Raw genomic sequence first — 17268 nt, 5'->3', positions numbered from 1 at the left:
CATGGTTTGGCATTTTTGATAGTGTGTGTGTGTGTGTACGTAGACACTGCTGTGCAGAGCTGCGGATGCGTGGTGGGGCTCGCTACATGGTGCTCTCTGCAGTGGGTCCCAGTGTGGCGTACAATAATGACCTGTCAGAAATGCAGGCCTCTGAAAACAGGGATAATCCACAGAGGCTATCTGACTAAATGAATTCTAACAGGAGCCAAGCCAACCCCATGAGACCACTGAAAAGCATAATCTATTCCACTGGCCTCTTATCAAAACTGACAAGAAAAAAAGAAGCACACCAAAATAGCACACGCTTGGAGAATATATTCTTTTTGTAGATCGCACTGTTGTTTGCTACAAGATAATTATTCTTTTATATAGAATGATGTCTTGTTTATTTGTTGTGCTCGGGTACTTCTCAAATCTGTTTATTTCGTCACATTGTTTTAAGCTGTTTTTCATTATTACAGCTTTTCTATTGGAGTCTCACTAGCCTGATGAAATTGTGTGTATACACTTCATCTCACTCACGTTTCATAAAGATGACATAGAAGGATATGCGACGTCACTATGCTGAGCCTCTTAGGTGTCACTCTTGTGTAGTTAGTGTGTATAATAAATTGAATTTGAGGATACCGTGACAGACCAATTTTATGGTTCAAAAGCGGTAGTGTACCCGCGGCCTGAGGCTTGTTTGAGAGTGGTTTTACACGTTTTATATGGACCCCAAAAAAAAGCCAGAGCTCTAGTTGCTGTCAAGAGAGCAGCTTAAAAGAGGAAGTTTGTGATAACAAATAATTCATTACAATTAAAGCTGCAAAAGAAGAAAAAAAAAATTGAAGTCAAATTTCATCACCATAAATAACAAAGTTTTACTGCAAAAGTGAGGAGCATCACACCCAGACTAAGTGAGTCACAGATTAATTCCAGGTGTCATTGTTGATATTCCACAAGGTCTTTTTTTGATTAGAGATGCAATACACACACTCAAAGCAAGGCATGTTCAAAAAGTTGAACCTGACACACTCATCATCACAATAATGTCAATTGTAATGGAACCTGCAACCAACTATAAACTACCTGAACGTGTGTGAGAGAGTTAGACTGACTGGGACTATGACGCTGGATTCATATAGTTATATCGTTCTGCAAACATAAAACTGCCAAATGGGAAAATGTGTTGTAGTAATTACAAGTTGGATATTGGAGATACTGTATTGTAGTGTACAAACCCAAGTAGTAAACATAGCGGTGCCTCCAATGCCACTGGCGAACAGTCAGCTGTGAAGTTAGAATTATCAGTTCTGTCTGCACAAACACAAACATGTATAGACTGGTTTTGGAAGAAAACTGTGCTTTTAAATTGAACTTGTGAAGTTTTGGGCCTGTGAGTGGGTGTTAGAAGACTGCACTTGCAAACAGTAGGTCATAATAAGAAAGATTTTAAAATATTCAGAACTGTCCTTCAGGATTAACTTCCAAAATTGTAATTGAGCTTTTGAAAGTACATGTCAAAGTCTATGAAACAGGGGGAGCGGACAGTTTGCTATGATGTTGCATGATTCCTGGCTGATTAAGTCTTTTAAGTGTTCAAAAACAAAAAAAACTGTCATCAGTCACTGCCACTTTGGGCTGCCAAAAATGTGAAGCTGCTTGAAAAAGTCCAAGGGAAATGGGCAAGGTGGATATTGCCTTTAAGACATAGCTGTTAGCTGTGTCAAAGATGCTTCCCTGTCAGATATAAATGACGTTGAAGCTGAACCCTCAGTCTGCCAAAATTACTTTTTGATGGAATCTTCGCCCCATAATAATCCTATTCGGTCAAATAATCAGTCTCCATATAGCTTAGAGCTTGAGTGAACCTAAACTGTCAGCATTCAATTAGGCAAAGATTCTGATCTCCCCTTGGCACAGCTTGTCAAGCTGAATAATATAGCCGTCACCCCTGAAGGTGAAAACCGTCCACTGCGTCGATGGAGACCTATTGTCTGGAGGATTGACAAGGGTTGATGCAACAGGCTAAAGTGAGTTAAGGCCTACACACACACACACATACACACACATGCGCTGACACACTCCCCTCTTTCCTCACTGCTCGTCCTCCCTCCGTCCCCAGGGAGGGTATTTTTCATGGTTTCAAACCGCCCAGCAGTGACAAGGCTCTGACAACCCCTGCTTACTGTGACACCTTTGTGGGTCCAGAGGAGGTTTCCACCACAATGCTTCCTTTGACGGGCCATCTTGAGAGAAAACACACACGTTATTTTGCCATAAAGCCCCATTTGATTGATTGGCACGGTCAAACTTTTTGGATTGAGAGATGCCACGGCAACACTTTGACAGAGATATATTCATTTTTTTTAGGGAGTCCCAGTGAAAGCTTATGAATGAACAATGATGCAAAGAGTGGAACTACTTTCTCAAAAACTTTGCCATTATCAAGTCTATTACCAGACTATGATTTACTATCATTAATACACACAGAATAACATTTACAGTACAGACTTACACAATAAAACAATGTGAAATATACAAAATGTCATCACAGACTTTCAATCAAACTACTACTTAACAACAGCAAATATGTTTTGAGAGAAACTAATGCTGCCTGAATTATGTTTTTAATCAACGTAATCATGAAACGTTTTTGAACTGGCATATCTGCAAAGTCACAAAATGTTTATGCGAAAAAAAAATCTTTAAAATATTCACTGACAACACATTTCATTTTATGTTTTCTGCTTGCACCTAACATTTCTATTGGTATGGTTAGGTATTCACAATATTTATTAAAGTAAAGTAAGTATTGATTATTGTATTGGCTTGAATATAAAATGACCCTGATACAAGACATAGATGAGTCTGTCCCTGTCCACTTCTGCAGTAAAGACATTGGGAGATAGAACAGGGATAAACAAGGCTGACTACAAACTCTACAGACTCTATAAACTGAAGTAAAAAAAAACTTGCTATCGCAACATTAAGACTGCAAAACAACCCATAACGGAGCCAGTAGTGAAAGAATTGCATAACTGGCTAATCCTCACAAACAATACAGCCCCATCTTTTTCAAACGTAATTTCCAGGACATTCTGTCTTGTATTCAAGCAAATTCAGTAAATATTGAAAAAGTCAACAATTACCACCCCGACCTCACCTCACTGATGTGCGTGGAGTACAATACTGAGTAGTATACAAGCATAATCTTCGAAGAAATAGTGTCTACGACATATGATTGGACAATTTGTTGCAAATGCTCTACTACACAGCCTTTCATTTGTAGAAATGTACAAATACTTCATTATCTCACTGATTGTTTGTCTCTTTGTTGAAAAGTTCCAATCTTCCAAGGTGTGTTTCATTATTATATTCAGAGTTGCGGCTGTAGCATATTCCTTCAGCGTGGCTCATTTAGGGAAGAGATGAAACTCATCAGCACTGAATGTATTTTCTCTTTGTTTTGATTATAATCTGTGCAGTATCCTTCTATTCTTTGGAAACTATCTCATTATTTTCTTGATCCTTGCTTTTGTTGATTCTGTTTTTTTCCCCCCTCGAGCCCTTCATCTTTGAGCCTTTTAACTAATGTCCTGTCCACAGAGATACCTGTAGCTGTACACTGAAGTGTTGTTTGTGTCAGAGGGCAGCGCCTTGCCTTCACAAAGAGGCCACGTCGGTTTCAGCTGACTGCAGCTGTGGCACTCGCCATGTGTGGCTGGGAGACTGGATACTTGCTACACAGCATCTCACTTACTGAATCCATCCCTTCCTCTCCCTTAAACCCTGCACAGGGACAGTCTCCCAAGGTCAGTCTACCTGCCACACACACACACACACACACACACACACACACACACACACACACACACACACACACCTATTCTCTCACTTCCCACAGTTGAGAACATTTCCCGTGAAATCAGGAATTGGTATGGCCGTGAAGTGGTCATTCACATGAGGGTAAGACGAGGGTGAAATGCCTGCATGACATCCCAATTTGTTGTCATGGCAACCTGGAGACTTGATGACAAACCTGGAAGCAAAGATACACATGCAAAAGAAGGAAAAAAAAAACAAAAGCATTGTAATAAATCATGTGTTTTTCCCAAAATTTGCCATGGTATGGTGAAGAATCTGAAAAATCTGAAAAAGAAAGGGAAAAAAATAAAATAAATAAGAGCAGCTGCTGACAGCTGGTGCCTTTGGGGGAATCAAGTGGAAAGGAGCATGTTTCTGGACCACAAAATGTGAGGCAAGTACTTTGACATTTTCTCCAAACCAACATTTGATGACTTTTACCCCAAGCAGAGGACACTGCAGACATTTTGGGTGAGTTCTCCTCCTTTTCCTCCTCCCCCCATCACTCAGTACCAAACCTCCCCCACCCTGCCTCAACATATTGCACCTGTTCAATTATTTAGCTCCTACTCTGTGGTTCGGTCCTGAGCCATAGTGAAAGCTGTACCTGCCGATTAGAGCGGGGCTTGTCACCGGAGCTGGCCAGATATCTCCGTCTTGTCGTTGTCTGAGCGAGAGAGATGCCTTTGGCCACATTACGCAGGAGGAAATGTCATTACCTCATTGCAGGCTTGTCATTTCCAGCCTTTGGTCTCCTCAGGGGAGCCAGGATTTGTATGCACATGAAGGTGTGTGTGCAACTCACACAACACAAATAAGGAATAAGGCCCGCACAGTGGTGGTTGCTTGTGTTTTCAATTGTAAAAACTAAAATGATTAAATCTCAAAGGTTTGACAAACCCCCCAAAAATCCAGTGAGTTCTTGTTGAGGTGGAGAATTTTGAAAAATGGAAGATCTCCATTCATAATAACTGTAATCATTTGGCAGCATGAAATTCAGTATTATATTGAAATTGGTTGAAAATATTCAGCATGTTATGTGTAATAAAATTGAATTTCATCCAAAAGTCTGAAAATACATTTTTTAGTGTGTCTTAAAAGTTGTAAAAGCTCAGACAGAAGGACATCTTGCTAATACCTCATGTATCTTAGTTTGTGTCTGTTGCAATTATAAAAAACAAAAGAAGAAGCAAGCTCCATAGTTAGTTGTATACAGCTGCTGCTGTGGTCTTAATGGACTTTTAACTTGTTGATATTATTTGTGGATTGCAATGATGTGATGGTAAATCAAGCAGAAATCATGAAGAGCCCATCTTTCCTCCCACTGGGGGGCACTGTTGAAGCAAATACAAGCCTCTAACACCTAATCTGCCTTGACTGTCCAAGGAACGCTTTAACCACAGCTCTGCCTTGGTCAGTTTTGGGGCGTTGTATCTTCTTAAACTTCTGTTTGTACCAGGAACAGCTGGAGTAGTAAGGTCTCCATTTTCCCAGCCCTTCTGTGTTTGGCTGGGGCCAAGGGCTTAAGAAAAGGATTGAAGATGGAGACTTAGAAAGTACCCTGTAAGCGTTGTCTGTGTGTGGGTGTGCATGTGGTTGCTTGTGTGTGATTGAACCTAAGAATATTCCACATTCTTCCTTCTCCCTGGAGATCCCTCATCCCACCAACACAACATTCGACAGTTTGTTTCTTGCCGGACTGTATTTACTGTGTGAATGTCTGTCCTCAATTTTCAGGCATAGATATGCAAATCACACTGGAGTTATTAATCGGAGTGTCACAGGGATTATGCAAATGAATGAAGACAGAGAGGCGAGAAACAGAGAGGAAAGAAAGGAGTCTGGATGTCAGCAAACTTGTGTTGGCATTCACCAGAGGGAGATAGTTTTGTCTGAAAGGGTCGGATCGTGGCTGTGATCATCGTCCTCTTGTTCTGACCTGATTCAGACAGTCCTGGTGAAAAGGTCGTCTTTATGTCGGGAGACGTTCAGAGCGGAAGGAGTCGAGGTCTGTCAGAGTAATGATGAGTCTGTTGTTTCACAAGGGAAAGCCAGACTACACGTTAATATTGATTTCCCTTTTGAATAGCTCAGCCAACAGTTTTGATGCGCAACAGATGCCGGTCCGACAGCTTGCACCAACATTAGACAGTGTGAGAATAAATACACAAACAGAGCAACAAATAGACACTGGGAATGGAATCTTAATGAAAAGTTCAGTTTTTATAGTGCCATATAATTTCAGAAAACATTCACACTTGTCTCGTTTTGATCACCTCCCGTGTGACACCTTGCTGGGAGAAGATTTGTCAGGGAGCAACGTTTTACAAATTTCATCTTGATAACATTTTCATAAAATGTCCCACAGTTTTCCAGCATGAAATTGGAAAGATGATGACATGCATGTAATCAATCCAAGCAAAGTTTTCATCGTATAAAATGGCATGGTAAAAAAGCATGATTAAATGACTCTAGAAAATTGATATCTGTATCATATTTTGTCCTATGGCACTGTACTTTCAAAGGTTTTCAACATAGGTACAGGCTGTCCATTAACAAATACACTAGTATGATTATATGCTGTAATGTCTTCTCATATCACATTATAGTGCCTAGAATCAATATTTTTGTCTTAACAGTGACCACTACTACTACTTGTTTGTGAAAAGGGTGATTCAAAGCAACAAATCCACAAAGAAGTTTTGTGTTTTTCAACTTATCCTTGGTTTCCGACCTACAACCTTACAGCCTGGTATCACCAAATGACATATGAATAAATAAAAGTAAAAATCAGCTTTTTGCATATCATTTTGCATCAATGTCTACTCATTATACTGGTGAGACAGCGTGTCATTTTAAATACTAATATCGGACAATACAAAAATTGACATCTGGCATGATTGAATTGGTCAGACAGACAAATAGACATGTGTGTGTCGCGTGTGGAAAAAAAGATCAACCTTAACTTATTTCAAGGTACGTAACATACATACCATGATGTTTTCCAAAGTCTAACCAAGTACTTTTGCTTCTTAAACCTAACCAAAATGCAGCCATTTCACAACATTTACCACAAGTTAACCACATGTCCAATAGTCATAATGGATGACACATGATGTGTCATGGTGACACAACAGGTAACCATTAGCAACTAATGCAACTAGTCAGAAACATGACTCTAAATGAATGCTAATGTCGCTACATATCTCCTAAATGTGTAACTAGGCAACTGCTTGCTAACAAGTTTGCCATATCAGCTTAAAAGGTGATAATAATGTCACAGTTGTATTCACAGCTGTTGAGGTTTTGGGCACACATCACTTTTGCTCCAACAGGGTTTCTCATTGTCTATATTTCTGAATCTTTTCATTCAGGTACACAAAGAAAATAATTATTTTTTGCTCTAAACTAAACAATATATTTACCTTGTGATGACTTCAGGAAACCAGAGCCATTCTGGGCTCCGGAATGGTATGCTATATGTCTGTTTGCCACAAGTGTCACAGGATCCCTGCTGTTGAAGACCACCACTACTCCTTAAAGCCTGTTTCCACTTGTCCCTAATCTACCTGTGGGACTTTACAGATTGGAAATAGATCACATGAGGAAAGCTTGGTACCTGCAGTGATTCTTTCCCGCCCTGGTGGACGATTATTGGCAGGTTTTGGGGCCCTGCCGCGAAGGGTGAACGGATGCATTTCTGCAGATGACTGTGAGGCAAGGAAAGATTGAATTCTCACTCCCTTCCGTCTGTGTGTGTGGTGGGGGAAATGTGTGAGTCTCCTAGAAATAGGCAGTGATAGATGAGGTACATGGAAGAAGACAGCTACCCCTGCTCTCCAGCCCGGCTGAATCAGGAAACTGTCTGCCAACTAAATGCCTCTCCCTCCTTCCCTCCCTCCCTCACGCTCTCATTATAATTTTCTCCCTTTCCTCTTGGCCTCCTCTCTTCCTCTGCTTACGAATCAATCGTTTTGTTAGTGCTTACCAGACAACAGATCTTTAGTCATTATGAGATTGTGCTTTATATCACTGCTTAATGAGCACTACATCCACTGCAAGCATTCCAGGCAGCAGCTAATGGTCAAAAAAAGCTACACTTTCTTCGCTTGCTTTTTCCCCGTGTGTGTATGACTATATATCTGAGTTAAATAAAATGTTTATATACTGTAAATGATGCAACTTGATGTAATTGTCTTCTGTCAAAACAAATTCAACTAGGTTCGAACAGTGGTAGAAACAAGCACTCCAATGTTATATATTCAAAGCGGACTGTTTTAAATGTGTCTCTTCAGAGTTTCCACTACACTTGAATAGGTGTCACACCACCTTATAGAGCTGCTGACCCTAAAAGAATTTAATTAGTGTTATTTTCAGTGGAGCTACATTGTGCCGTGATCGTCATGAAGGGATCGCTGTTGCAAAGTTGTTGTCTGTTGTTTGAAATATTCCTGCTCACACTTCAAGAGTGGATTTTATTTTAATATGTTACTGAAAGCACTCTAAGAGATTTCCTCTCATTGCAAAATCTCTGTAAATCACCAGTTGTGGTCTCTTGGGTGGATGACCAAGAGTCCCAGGTCCATTGAGCAAGGCCAAAAGTCATCTAATGACAGGTGGTGGCCATCTTTGACCTTTGACCTTTAGAAAGGTTCCCTGTTGAAACCCACTCCTCCAAGGTAAATGTTGTTTTTCATCCTTTCTGCTCAAGCCTCTTATTCCATCCTTTGAGTGCTTCTTTATTCATTGCTCGGATAAATGTACATGACCCCTTAAAATAACAGGAGCTGCCCCAGAGGGCACACTTGAGCGATGTGACATTCCAGCTAACCTGAGATGACTTTTAAAGAATGGATAAGTGAAGGACAGTCAGAGGATGGGGGGACAAGATGGAGGATAAAGGGGATGGCAGAATGAACACAATCAAATCAGTGTAAGCAGATAGGTTAAGCAGAAAAGGTTAGAGACAAAATATGAGACAAAAAAATTACGTTAAAGAAAATCTTTCCTTTTTGGCGCTGTTGGGTGGAGGATTTCAGTTTTTGGCTTGACAGCCTATTTCTTTGTCTGGAACACACACACTCATTAGTCCTCCCGAATAGGAAGATCTTCTCCCAGAAATTGAGACATACACATTTGACGGCTTATCGTCCTATAAAACACCTAAATGCAGTGTTTGAATTTGCATGCAGCCAAGACATGGTCTTCTGTCAAACACACAGGCGAGCACTCATCAAGGATTCCGTATTTAATCAGTAGACGTTAATGCTTTACAAACAGTCTCTGTAAAATGTTAAGCAGAGTTCCTAATTAGCCTATCGTGCAGTCATAATCACTTCAGAAATAAATTAAGCTGAAGGTATTTCAACGGGCTAATGACCTGCATTGGTCCTCACAGCCACCCTCTTCTACTAAGCTGTCATGTTCAAAGAGGAGCAATGAATAGCACTTACTTTGTTCCTAACCTCTTGCTCTGTAGCTCTATGGGTAAATATTATGTACTTATACTTTAGAACTACACTCAGCATACAGCATGTGTCCGTGTGTTTATTTGGATTGAAAATGCTTGCTGTAGTGACGGCCAAATTCATGTGCGGTAATGTTGCTTTTCATTTGAGCTCTTTGGGGGAAAGTCTTTCATTTTACTGGTTTTGATATATTGTTTGGATTTCTAAATTTGATTTGAATCATTTTCATTTCTATCCAAGTGTTTTCTTGAGCATTAAGACTACATTAGTTATATTAACGCGTTTAGTCATTGGGCAGCTAATGATAACTGATAATAATAAATAATTTTGATGACCACAAAACTCTGTCCCAGTAAGCATTTTCATGTTGAGCACTATCATCTCTGATTTTGTCTTTTTTTTTCAGCCTTTCATTTACTTATGCCCCCTGGACCAAATTATATTAGTTTACTGTGCTGCTGGTGTTGTTATTTTTACTACAGACTTTTTTTCACAGCAGCATTGCACAGGTTTGTCTGTTTCAGGGTCCTGTATGCTGCAGACCAGCTCACTGACACACAACTGTGTTAGATCATCCAATCTTTTTTAAGTAAGTAAGAATAGAATGCCACAAAGTAAAAAATCAGTTTCTCTGTTAGAAGAAATAATAAAATAATAATAATAATAATAAAAATAATGTATTCAGTAAAATCATTATTAACGAACTGTGCTTAATGTATAAAAAGAAAAGAAACTAATTGACCCTCTTTAGAAAGTTACTTCATAGGCTATATTGATAAAACATTATTGATTCATTATCATATCATTTTTATGCAGGTCAAGGAGGAGTTAAATTAGACAACTTAATCTATAAAACTGCATTATACTCTACTACTATAACAGAGGTTGTAACATTTTTAATTAACTAGTAACTAATATGCATGTTGCAGTCACATTATTACAGTAGGATAACAATACAAAGCGTAAATACAGTACTATTTACTTTGGTACATGTACTCAGTTACATTTTGATGTGGACGTAATTAGCTTCATTACCTCCAGCTGTGCTGTTAATCAGCCTGCTGTCCGCCAGGTGATGGCGTCATGGCGGCCTGCTGTGAGCTGAGAAGAAACTCCTGACCCTGCATCTTTCTGTTTGTCTGAACACGGAGAAACACAGATAAACACGGTGTGGTTCACCACAAACACGTAAGTAATTAATAAACACTTTTTAGTAAGGTTGCAGTATCGCCTGAAACAATGTTATTACCATGTCCTCCTTAATTGGTGTTTATTAATCGCGAATTAGCTAAAAGTACGAAACATGTCGACTTTGTTTAGCTCAGTGGTCAGTGTGTTTGTACGGTGTTGGCTTGAAACCATGTCATGTTTAACGTTATTTAGAGAAACATTTCTACTGTAAATGACTTATTTTGTTGATTTGAATTTGATATCTTAGAAATGGAGCCTCACATTGGGTGTTGGTGGTTGTTTACAGCAGCAACCTGCTTAAAGAAAGGGAGTGGGAATCCGCTAAAAGAAGGACAGAGAACAGGTGAGACATTTCTTTTTGACACAGTCCTAGGACATTTTGTCTCAGTTTCATCTCTAGAATATTCAGAAATAGTAATGGTAATAGTAATATGATTTTATACAATGTTTAATTCCTGTTTTGTTTCGTTAGACAAATTAATTGACTAATGGTCAATGACTAAACTAAATATTTAACAGTCTGGTGCTTCAGATTCAGAGGGCTCGACTTACGTAATATGGTGGGAACTAATTTTCATTAGTTTCATCAAGTGTAAAATCCCCTGAAATATATCCATGTGACCAAACAGGTTGGCATACTGTGTAAAATGTAAGTAGAAACAACATTTGATGTGCAAAACATTGAAACCCTGTATAATATTGAAAAAGGACAAGGACAACTTATTAAATGTATCAAATATATGCCTATTTTAAATTTGATGGAAGTGCAGTGTTTCAAAAAAGTAGTGACAGTGGCAAAAGACATGGAAAAGATGTGAAATGCTAAAAGAAAACACTTGGTGGAGAATCTCCATGATATAAAAAGTGCATCCCGGGGTTTCTGAAACATGGAGATATGTAAGTCTGCCATGTTGAACCACAGCAGCGACACAAAATGGTCAAACCAAACACTGATTCTAGAGAGAAAGCATTTCTTACTAATATCACGGCCACTGTGGCTTTTTCTAAGCCATTGGTTGGCAACTACCAAAACCAGCTCGCCAGCAGTAATATCACAGATTACTTTGATAGCCCCTGGTTCTGAACTACGTCTCCCTCATGACAGCAACAATTACCCATAGAATCACTTCCTATTTAACAAAATAAAAGGGTGAGAAAGTTAGTTTTTTGCAGCAGTACTTAAAAAGTTATGACCAAAGTTTGATATGATTTCTGCTGCTTTCCAGACAGACCTCTAAAATAGCCAACATTTGAAGTATAGGCATGAATAAAATAACACCAGTTCAGTAAACCATTTAGGCTTACACTTATGGGCCACAGTGCTACACATAAACAGTAACAAAGTCAGTTTCATTTTATGAATAACATTGACAGGAAAATCACTCACTGATGCCAAGGATAATTCTGAGAGTAAAATTCCAGATGTGTCCTCACCAGATTCTGTGTTTCTGCACCATAAGAACAAAATTGCATTGCACAACCTGTTCAGTCGTTCTACACTTGCATCCACAGCGTTTCACAAAGAACTTTGGGCATGAAAGATATTTATGATGAAATTACGAATGTCAGCAATCATTATGTCCGGTAAGATTTCAGAGGAAACATCACAGACACATCCAAAGCTTTGGCCAGAGCTGAACGAATTTGAAGGCTTTCCTTCGATGTTCGATCATACATAATACACACTCACACGCAGCAGAAAAAGCTTTGATTAGCAAGAAGTGATACTGGCATCAACTGTAAGTTTTTTTGGCCAAAAAGGAAAGAGCTCTTTTACAGCTCTCACAAATGATACAATCCAGCTTTGACAGTGCATTTCTATAGGATATATCTAATTATGCTGTATAGTCCAATCATTTGAATTTGGTTGATGGTGGGATCAGTCTGCTCTGTAATGATGTAGGCAGAAAATGCTGATGTGTTTATCACTCATACAGCAAACAGTGGGACTTCACAGCTACAATTTCCATGTCCACTTACGTTATTGATACACAGGATTGTTTTTCCAACTACAACTACTTTTCTAACCAACAATTTAGTTCAACAATGTGCTAAATGTGATTGGATTAATTAGGTCCTGCAAGCTGTTTTAAACTATGATTCCCTTCACTATATTTGACAAGTATATTTAAAAATTTAACTTGTGGAGCAAGCAACTATTACAAAAGTAATGTTTTTCAAGTAAAACACTTGAAAAACATTACTTTTGTAAAAGTTTAAAATGGAGATTTATTTTCAAATCCAACTGTAACCTGTCTTCTCTGAAAGGACCCACTCCACCAACCTTAACAACAGTCAATTTACTAGTCACAGCCTGTGAAAACAGTTGTATAATGAGCATTGTGGCTCTGGATGGAGGTCTGAAAAATGATTAATCATAATTTAGATTCAGGAGAGGGGTTTTTGGTGCATCACCCATATCATGCATTTGACCATTTACAGTTCTGTTAGATGCTCATACCCAGAGTAGACCTTTAACCTCATTCTTTGAAAAAGAGTCAGCTCAGTTTGCACAGACAAACTGATCCTGGTTTTGCTTTGCTAGATAAATTAGTCATGCTATTGACTGACTAATTGTTTCTGATTGATTCACTAAGAAAAAAGTGATTGTTAGTTGATCAGGTACAATAGTTAGCTCACTGGCAACACATCATTTGACAGCATCAGAAATAATGTATCACTGTCCACTGTTGAGGAAGTTTTGAATTAAGAACTGCAATTAACTCATTTTCTCAGATTGGGAACTTCATAACCACCCACATATTTGACATCTGAATCTAAATCTCACTCTCATTCAGTGTGTACTAACTTTTCTTATGTAAATTTGTGTCTTTGCTTCAGGGAAAATCATCCAGAGTGTGTATGCACCATGCTGAGCTGAAAGCTGCACCCTTCTTTTCACTGCTAACAGCAAGAGGATGTGTTACTGGAAGTAGCTGAGAAGTCTGGTGGTTTCTACCTTCACATGGTACAGTCACTTTTCATTCTTTATGCACACACACACACACACACACACACACACACACACACACACACACACACCCTACACTTCACACACTGGTTGCATAAAAAGATAATTTAATTTTACACCAAAGATTTTTATCAGCACTTGCCACTGACCGACACTGCCATTATGGTGCTGACGATAATCAATCTCAAATCAATTAGGCAGTAATTGCTGAGTCAATGGGGGAGGCTGGTTAAATATTGATAAGTGTCTAAAAGGCCCATCAGGGTCTATTGACAGCACAGGGAGACAGACAACACTGGTTCAGCTGAGAGGGGAGGGAGGAGTGATGGAGAGATGGCTTTGGGGCTTGGGTCATATTCTCTACTCAGGCTGGCCACTCTGGTAATCAATGCAAACCTGCTCTCTCTGTGGCTGTAAGCTGTGTTCATAACCTTGGCATCATTGTTGGAAGCACTTACTCTACAGTTATGAAACTATCTAGACCCTTGATAAGAGGAGAAATCACCCTCTTATATACGTGGCTGTGGGCATTGTTTTTGTTTATAAACCCTTTTGTGGTTTGGTGTCATTTGTCTCAATTGTGTAGATAACCGGCAAATCAGAGATGTTGATATTTCAAACGCAGCTTCACTAAGGGGAAACTGGTACAGGAATATGGCGTATAGGATTATTTAGACCTTTTTAACCTATTTACTTATATACTTATATACTACTTATATAAGCCATGTAAAAGCAATACAAAGGTCAATGTAAGGTGCATTCTTTGCAATAAAAACACAATTTCTTTTGCATACCGATAATTCTTGTGCATGCAGCATCCATTCCGGTATGTGCCTAGTGGTTCACCTCTAGGTTTGCCATGTAAATTTACTATTTACATCAAGTATATCATCCTCACTGACAGAATAAGAGAAGCAAAAGGCTAAAAGTTTTGTTATTTATTAGTTATCTGTTTCTGGCATATTTTCTCACTGTAACAACTTCATCTTGTGTCAATAATGCCTGCAACATGATTGATCTGGACATGTTCAGGGTGTTTTTCTTTTCTTTTTCACAGGTCATGGGCTGTTTTTATGTGGTGTTTTTACACCTATGTGTATGTGTGAGGATTTGGTGTCAGGTTGTTAATTTTCGACGACTGGCTACTAGAGCGCACTGTCTGACAGCACAATCAGTTCAGCATCATTTCTGCTTCAATGCTCTACATTAGTCTTAATCATGCAGTGAAGACTTAACTGCCTTTTCTTGATAATAAAACTGAGAAGAATAAGGATGATAATACGAATTATAAATATAATAAGGAAATGCTGTATTTCAGCCATATGGGCTTATTAGCCAAACGTTGATGTTTATGTTTGTGTTAGTTATGCATTTTAATATTGTTGCACCTGTTATTTTTTCCTTCCTGCATGGTTCAATTCATAGCAGCTGCTTCAGGAAGGATTAAAGATTTCCTTATTGTGGCTGTTTTTAATTGAGCAATTAGGTCTGCCACTTCATATTAAGCCACTTCAGTTTATTAGGCAGTCTTTTGCCCAAACAGTTTTTCCTCCCGGCATTGTATAACAAAACAAAACAAAAAAAATGAAAACCCTTAAACTTCAAATCTTGTTTGTGCCATGTAAGCCAAAGTGTAATATAATGTACATGATAGATCGTACTGCTCGAGTGATTGTGAAAGGGTTTTTGCATCATCAGCTAAATAGAAGCTCACTAGCTTGGCTTTTTTAAAGAATAATGGTCTTTCAAAAATGACACTACTGCACTAGCTGTGGCACACACGTTTGTTCGCATGTTTTTTTTAGCATGTTAAAAGTCTACAAGTTTATCAACATTTGTTAGGTGGTACCCACACGTCAGTGCCTAGTATTTTGGGAAAAAGAAAAAATCCTTTCCATGCAGTTTTTATTTGACAGCAGTGTGTGTTTGAAGGATTTCGACATTAACCTATTCAGTACTGGTACAGAATATTACTATTGTCAATTTGAGTGTAAACTGAAGTGGAAATATCAAAGTGCAGTGTCATTGATGGAATTTAAAACCCATATTAGTAGCACCATAGGCTGTGCCATTTGCAGTCTGACTTACATTGAGTCTGAAGCCTAAGACAGGAGATGAGCAAGGACTTTGTCCTAATTATCATGCTGGCTAAACATGCTGTATCGCTTAAATGGTGTTTGCAACAGGCGCAACCTCTGGCTGCTTATGGCAGCTACTTCCTGACACTCCCAATCAGCTTGATTGATTGGATCCTAAGCCACTCACTAACTCTGATTGGCAGTTTAATGACAAGGGGGAGGAGAATAGCTAAAGGAGACAGGGCATTTTATGGTACTTAGCTAATTCAGAGTAACTTTTTGTTCTTAAAACGTTTGTGTGTGAGTACCTCAGTTGTTGGCCTGCAATAAAGGCACCATCAGAAAACATATTCATCCATAATAATCTGTCTGGGCTCTTTTCTTCGGCTTTCCTAAAACTGTCACATCTATCAAGATTAGGTGACTGGTAGAGCCCAATTCTCCCATAAAATAAATCAATCTTACTGAATGCCTGCAACAACTGATGCCGACTGTCCAAGTGAGTCGTGGTATAACCAACTCTGACAAATATTCAAGGCTCAGACTGAACCACTGATTAGACAGCTAAGTGATCCATCTTCCATACTGATGTAACTCATGTAAGCATCCATCTGTATTTGTTTCTCATAGGCAGTTAATACTATTAGCCTTTTGAGAAGGGCATGATTTTCTGTAAATAATTTCCTTTTACAGTCATACATCAAGCCAGGGTGGTTTCAAGCTTTGGTTTCTTCTTTCATGCTGACCCTTCCTTTGTGTCCTTATTTGTGTTTTGACTTGTCTTGTTTAGTTCTGTTAAATTCTCCCTTCTGCTGTGATTAAGGTTACACTTTCTTAAAACCACCTATAATGGATCCAATACCCATGACACATTGCATGCTGTCATTTGCTCGAGCTCTGCTTTAAGAGCTAACTAACGTTCTTGATTAAATCGAATCAGAGGTATTTGACAATGCACTGCCAGCTCTTAGCTTCACCTTCTCATTCCATTCAAATGTGTTGTTTTCATACTGTATCCTTTCAGTGATAAATAGAATCTTTATCACTTTTCATCTACAGTGTCCCAATGGAGTAAATAGTTTGTAATCAGAGAATTAAAAGAGCATTTAATCTTAAAAGGCTTGTCGCGTGGGATCGCTTTGATGTGAGCTAACGAATGAATGAACACAACCTGAGGGCACTTAAGATGGAGATTGAGGTTGCGATAAGATGTGCCTTTGGAATACTAGCATGGAGTTGGCACACCCAGTGAAGACTAATCGTGTAAAGGAAATCTTTTCTTTGAACCCTTCCTGAGAATATGAATAAGATGAATTAACAGCAGCTGATTGCGTGGCACCTCAGGGCTTGTGCCAACACTTGCTTGTGCATTGTAGCAGAACTTTGAATTACAGAAACACCCTCCTGATACAAATCAGAGTTCAGTCTTTGGAAATATTATATAGCTTGTATGTGACAAAATGACAATGTAACAATTCTGACAAGTTTTATTACAAGTTTGTCACTTCAGATTTAATGTGACTAGCTGGGAAAATCTTGTAGAATTAGTGCATAACACTTTCCTCATCATTACATGTTGTTGAGGTGCTTTAGAGCTAGGCAGCTGTCTCCTGTTTGTTCTGCTGAGCTTGTTAGAGGACTCATTGTGAATGTGTGTAACAGTATAAGCTTGTGTGTGTGCTGAAATGACACTGCATGCTCAGCAAACCTC

At 38.9% G+C, this 17268-nt stretch overlaps 1 protein-coding gene across 4 annotated transcripts in view; it reads left to right on the top strand.

The window, feature by feature from the left end:
• Positions 1 to 10390: 10390 nt before the first annotated feature.
• The window catches only part of ntng1a (netrin g1a), a 243365-nt gene continuing 236487 nt past the window's right edge, over positions 10391 to 17268 (top strand). For all 4 annotated transcript variants that reach the window (XM_027274086.1, XM_027274085.1, XM_027274084.1 and 1 more), the window contains exons 1-3: positions 10391 to 10505; positions 10795 to 10851; positions 13350 to 13476. The gene's annotated coding sequence lies outside the window, so the exon portion shown is untranslated. The remainder of the gene's footprint in view (positions 10506 to 10794; positions 10852 to 13349; positions 13477 to 17268) is intronic.

This window comes from Larimichthys crocea, chromosome XXIII (assembly GCF_000972845.2).
Source record: "Larimichthys crocea isolate SSNF chromosome XXIII, L_crocea_2.0, whole genome shotgun sequence".
Lineage (NCBI taxonomy): Eukaryota > Metazoa > Chordata > Actinopteri > Sciaenidae > Larimichthys > Larimichthys crocea.
The sequence above is the reverse complement of the archived record's forward strand: the minus strand, read 5'-3'. Positions and strand labels throughout refer to the sequence as shown.